At 42.0% G+C, this 6,688-nt stretch overlaps 1 pseudogene; it reads left to right on the forward strand.

The window, feature by feature from the left end:
- Positions 1-245: 245 nt before the first annotated feature.
- LOC115309642 lies at positions 246-920 on the forward strand (annotated as a pseudogene).
- The last annotated feature ends 5,768 nt before the right edge of the window (positions 921-6,688 follow it).

The raw sequence follows: 6,688 nt of genomic DNA on the forward strand, positions 1-6,688 counted from the left end.
TGAGTTCTGAAGCCGCGGAGAAGCTCAAAGCAGCAAAAGAACTGACGGTGAAGGGCAAAAAGTGCATGGTCATCGACCCGAACTCAAAAGACGTTAAGCTCAAGCTTCTTTGGCTTCCGTCCTACTTAGAAGATAAGAAGATTACTGAAGCATGGTCGCCATTTGGAACCGTGCGTAGCGTCTCGAGAGAAAAGTGGCGCGTGCCAGGTATGGAAAATATGGAAACGCTGAACAGAGAGGTCTGTCTGACTCTTCATGACATGGCGACATCGGAAGATTTTCCCCATCTGCTCCGAGTTGCCGGCATACAGTCCCTTCTGGTCATGTCCGGGCGACCACCCTTGTGTCTGAGATGCAAGAAAGTTGATCACATACGCAGGCAGTGTCGCACCCCAAAGTGTGCGCGTTGGAACATATTTGGACACGAAAGTGACGAGTGCTACTCCAGCTATGCAGCCGTGCTACGGGGCTGTGGCACAGAACCAGATGCCAACCAAGAGTTCATGGATATCTCCGAAGTCGTAGACGCCACTGGAGAGGTTCTCCCAACTCAAGCCGGGTCTGCAGAGACCGGACCTCCTATTTCCGATAAGAGCGAAGATCTAGCTGTCAAGGAAGTCTCAGAAACACCACAAACCAGCTCGGAGACAGAGAATGAAGGAAAAGACTTCCAGGAAAGCAGGGACAAAAATACCCCGCTACCACGGAAGTTAACTCAGCAGCCTGCAGATCTTGCTGAGAAGCCGACGACGTCAGAAGGCAATGACGACCTACCGGATTCAATGGACGTGACCAAAAACAGTTCCAAGGACACTAACGACACCAAACGAAAACAAGATGCACCGCCTGACACCACCGCCGCGAGTAAGCGGAAACCTACCTTGCACCCAAGCTGCTAGTGTTTAAACCCAAATCCATAGCCCCTCTTCTCTCACTCCCCTCCTTCTCCATCTCCCCCTCCCCCTTTCTCTCCTCCTTCCCTTCTAGTTGCTGGCCCTCGTTTTGCAACACTAAATTTTAGAGGCTTTAATTCTAGAAAAAAACAATATCAACTGAAACCTTTACTTGAAGATAAGGAGGTCGACTTCCTGGCCGTACAGGAAACAATGCTCTCAACAGATGAACGGGTAGAGCGTTCTTTGCATCATTTTCTGCTTGACTATGAAGTATGTGTCAGTCACGCTGTTGGTCACTCTGGGGGCTGTTTACTGTTTATTAAGAAGTCTTCCCAGCTGCCTAAATTAATGGTCACCACAGACCTCTGTTGCCGCTTCATTATGTGCGACTTTCAAGTCTCTGACATAAGGTGGAGAACTATATGTATTTACGCTCCGAATGAGGTTAATAGCAGAATTGTATTTTTTAATAACCTGCGCCCATATTTAATTTCAGATAGAATGTTAGTTTTTTTAGGAGATTTTAATTGTGTTCGCAACGAAGCAGATAGAACTCCATTTAAACCGCGAATTGACCAAAGCGCACGTCTACTGCTGGACATTGCTGACGAAGGAAATCTTTTTGATGTTGCCCCTTTCCAGCTAGAAGAAAACCACCTGCAATTTACACATTTTCAGAACTCCTCTCACGCGAGGTTAGACAGAATCTGCTGTTCTGTAGACCTAGTTAACACTTTAAGTGATTATGTGGTAGAACCAGTATTTTTACAGATCACTGCATGGTATTAGTAACTGTTGGGAAGAAACGAAGAAAAAAGAATATAAATTGGAAGATATGGAAACTAAATGTTCAATTATTAAAAAATAAAGTCTTTGTAGCCAGTACGAAAGATCTAATCAAGCAGATAGGAGAAACAACCGAACATATAGTTGTTAAATGGGAGCTCCTCAAACAAGAACTAAAACAGCTAGCAATTGAGAGAGGTACCATTATGAAATTTCAGAAGGCTGAGACAGAAAAAAACATTGCTACGTAATTTGCGTGTTCTGGTAGAACTAGAATGCCAAAGTCCTGGGCAAGGTTTGGAAGATATAACTCGAACGAAAGCCGAGTAGGACAAATTTCACCACGAGCGTTATCAGGCGCGGTTGTGCGCGCCCGTGCTGAAAAATTTTGCTTAGGAGAACAGCCAACGAAAAGGGCAGTGAAGGAGGAGAAACGGTAGGCGATATCTAAATAAATTCATGAAATAGAACAGAACAGCCTTATTGTTACAGGTAAAGAAACTATAGCACATGTCTTGTTTGAACACTACCAAAATATATTCGGCAATTGTCCTGCCTCGACAGATAACGAATATCTAGATAAACTAGTCTCTTTATTGCCTCAATTAGAGAAAAAATGCAAACAAGAAATTGAGACCCCCTTCACCCTAGATGAAGTAGAAAAAACAGTGAATGCCCTTCCAAGAAGAAAAACGCCCGGGCCAGACGGCATCCCTGCAGATTTTTATCAACTACAAAAAGACACTTTATATCCCATACTGCTTGAGATTTTTCAAGAGGCCTACAAAACCAAGAGTCTTCCCCCTCATTTTTGCGAACGCATACTATACGTATTCCCAAAACCGAGGACACACACAAACTATTACAAGTGACCGGCTATCGGCCCATAACGTTATGCAATGTGGATTATAAGATTTTTGCTAAACTCCTGACGAATAGATTACAAAGTCTCATTTGCGGTCTCGTTGGAGATCACCAGACTTGCGGGATTCGCGGACGGGCCATTCAAACAAATGTACACAATGCGAGAAGTATGTTAGAGTGTGTGACCAACAGTAGTGATCAGATTGCAATGGTCCAAGTTGATGTGGCGAATGCTTTCGACCGTGTCAGTCATTATGTTCATTTCAAAATTTTGTCTCATGTTGGTGTTGGGGTTCAAGGTGTACAAATGTCTTACAGTAACTGTTCCACACGCTTAGTCATAAATAACGAAGTCACAGCAAGTATCCCAGTCCGTTCCTCAGTTCGGCAGGGCTGTTTCTTATCTCCTTTACTTTTCACTTTATATCTTGAACCCTTATGCCAAAGTATACTGAGAAGTGAGAAACTTCAAGGCTTCACCCTGTGCAACACCGAAGTCAAAGTACTGGCGTATGCAGATGATGTCGCTTACTTCTGCAGAGACAAGAACAGTGTGTCCCATGCTATGGAACTCGCACACAGGTTTTGCGAGGCCACTGGAGCCTCAGTGAACCCAGAAAAGTGCCAGAACAATACGAAGGCATCCAGTGGAGTTGCTCTCCGTGTGACTACCTAGGTGTGCCCTTGAGGCACTTCCAGAATAGCAAGTCTTACTGGTCCGGAATTGCGACTGGCTTGGAGAAACGAGCCAAGAACTGGACCCACAAAAATTTGCACATTTTTGCACGTAGGACAGTCTACAACATTTTTTTAGCGGCGAAGTTGTGGTATGTCCTGCAAGTACTGCACTGTGCAAGGATAAATATACAGAAGTTGCACAGGGTGTTTAGTGTTCTTCTCTGGAAGTCCTCCTGGGAACCCATGCGTCGTGATAACTTGTTTCGACGTGTATCAGAGGGGGGACTAGGCCTTCCTCATTTGTTTATTCGCCAATTGGTTTCGCGATTTCTTTTCTTACGAGACCAGGAACATCCTTTTCTTCGAGATGTCATTCAGAACAAGCTGGGATGCTTTCTAGCGGACTTTATTGTATCCTCCACGGGATATCAAACATGCGCTTTGGTAGGATACCTAAAGGAAGTAGTTGATGCTTATCACTTTCTGTCAGTAAGATTTTCAAGAGACTATCTGACATCTGTAGCACGTAAGAAGTTGACAAGAGATCTTGTAAGTGTCCTCTTTCCAACGCCAGTTTATCGCACTATGTTCGGCGATGGTCCTGACCAAGATGTACTACGCCGGGTGAAAACAAATGTGCATACCCCCGGCGGCAAAAACTTTCTTTTTTAAACTGAACTGTTCGGTATTACCTACCAAGGTATGGCTGCAGGAAAAGGGCTTATATGTTCCGTGGTCAGTAAACTGCACGTTATGTAAAATGCCCGAAACAGTCGAACACGTATTTATTCACTGCTGGGACGCGATTTTCTTTTGGGACGTTTTGCAGCGCACACTAAAGAAAGACATTGATATTACAACTTATACGATTCGTTTTCTTCCTGTGTCTTCTAAATATACTTTTCGTTTCGATCTGGTGATGCTTGTAGCGTTATACAGCATGTGGAAATCACGTCTTGACATTAGCAATGAGAATTTGTACCCAAAGACTGTGCGCTTACATTTCATTGACCTTGTAACCCGTATCAAAAGTGTGTATGACATTCAAGAAGTAGTTCCGGAATGGTTATCTTTGTTTAGTAGTCTCATAGATATCAAAGAATTTTGACTTAACGAATGACACTGAACCATGCCCCTGAACTGTGAATAAGTGGTTTATGTTTATCCTTCCATGCAATAAAGAAAAGAAAAATCGCTTTGTGGCGCAGAGGTACCGCGTCGGGCTACTGAACGAAAGGTCGCTGGTTCGAAACCGGCCCAGCCGAACGTATTTTAAAAGCCTTTTTCGGAGTAATCAAAATTCGCAGTTGTCACGTGACAACTGCGTGGCGCTGATCGTCTATCTATAAATTCATTGATGGATATCAATTATCGGAAATCAAAATTTTTTTCAGATATCAGAAACATCCGTTTCTGATATCTGATAGGATAGGATAGGATAGGGGCTAATTGGCCGGTCGCGACTCCTACGTCAGACACAGCGGGGGTCGCGCAGTTAGCCATTTAGATATCCGAAGAGATAGAATCGATATGAGAAATCACCCGCATATCCATTCCATAGATAGTATCGATATCAGAAACCGGACACCCCGATATCGGGAACATATCGATATATGTTCCCAATCCTATCCCAATCTCATAGTCCTTGTTTACAGTCCGCCTTCTGGTTCAATTAATGACTTTTTGCTTTATATGGATGACCTCATTGATAAAATTTTGTTTCTAAACTTGCCTATGGTTGTCATTGGAGGTATGAATATTGATTTATTATGTTCTAGCCCAGCGTGTCGACAGTTTCTTGATGTCATTGAATCCTACAACTGTAAAAATGTGATTGAGGTACCAACAAGAATTACACAAGAAACTGAAACGTTGACTGATCTATGTGTTATTAGTTCACAAGTGAATAATGTAATCTCTGGTGTTTTGTCGTTCGACCTAAGCGACCATCTGCCTATATTCTGTATATTGCCATTTTCAAACCCAGAAAATGTCCAAAAACTGAAATGTTGTATAGATCTATCAACTACGAGAAAATTAATTTATTTTGCCTACTTATGTCTGACATAAACTGGGATGATGTATATCATGAACAAAACCCGAGTCAAGCGTACGATATCTTCTTACAAAAGCTGCTTGACTGTTACCACTTATCATTTACGTTGATAAAATTACGAACGCACAAGAAGGCAAGGAAGCCCTGGATAACGCAAGCGCTCTATAAACGGATTAGTCACCGTAACAAGTTATACGACAGATTCATTAAGAGCAGAGACAAATGTGTTCTGGCAGAGTATAAAAGGGTGAGAAATAAGGTTAATTGTGAGATTAAGAAAGCACGACTGGAATATTACAAGCATAAGTTTTTGAGCATTCAAGGCAATCCGAACAAGATTTGGGAAACAGTATCAAGCTTTAGCTCGAAAGATGTACATAGATTTCCGGACCAATTAACAATTGATGGTGTCCTGTTCTCTGGTGAATCATTAGCAAATAAGTTTAATTCCCACTTTGTAGCCTCTGGTGCATCACCGTTCTCGATGGACCACGATGGAGCGGAATCTTACGTAAGCAAAAATGTACCTGCCTCAATTTTTCTGTCTCCTACATGTGAGGAGGAAATATTTACTATGATCAATGCTTTGGCTAATAGTACCGCAGCTGGCGAGGATGAAATAAAAGCTGAACCAATTAAAGCGGTGTCTAATTTAATTTCAGCGCCTCTCGCTCACATTTTTAACGCCGTATTAAGCAAAGCCATGTTCCCAGAGAGAATGAAAATTGCTAGGGTGTGCGTGTTGCATAAAGGGGGAGCACCAAATAATCTAAATAATTATCGACCAATATCGGTTTTACCATTGTTTTCAAAAATATTAGAGAGACTTGTAAACGCAAGACTTACCAGCTTCCTCACAGCCAATACTCTGGTCGTAAACCAGCAATATGGGTTTCAAAAGGACAAATCAACCGAAATGGCGTTATTGAAAGTAAAAGATAAGATAATCAGCAATATTGAAAATAAAATCTTTACACACGGAATTTTTTTAGATTTTAGAAAAGCTTTTGACTCGATTAAGCATGATATTCTTTTAAAAAAATTGCCCAAATACGGTGTAAGAGGTACAGTGTTGGAGGTAATTCGACGTTATCTAACAGAACGGTCACAGTATACGGTAATAAACGGAGTGCAGTCCAGGCTTGAAACTATTGAGCATGGTGTACCTCAGGGATCTATCTTAGGTCCCCTGTTATTTCTTCTCTACATAAATGACATTGTTAATCTGCCACAAACACCCGACATTATCATGTACGCAGACGCTACAAATGTATTTTTTTCTCATTTGAACTTGATAGAACTAGAATTTTTGTCGAATGAATGGCTAAACAATTTATCACTATGGTCGCGGTCTAATAAACTTCAGCTTAACACTGGTAAAATAAAATATATTCTTTTTAAACCAAAA

Source organism: Ixodes scapularis, unplaced genomic scaffold (assembly GCF_016920785.2).
Source record: "Ixodes scapularis isolate PalLabHiFi unplaced genomic scaffold, ASM1692078v2 PGA_scaffold4__175_contigs__length_147842914, whole genome shotgun sequence".
Taxonomy (NCBI): Eukaryota; Metazoa; Arthropoda; class Arachnida; order Ixodida; family Ixodidae; genus Ixodes; species Ixodes scapularis.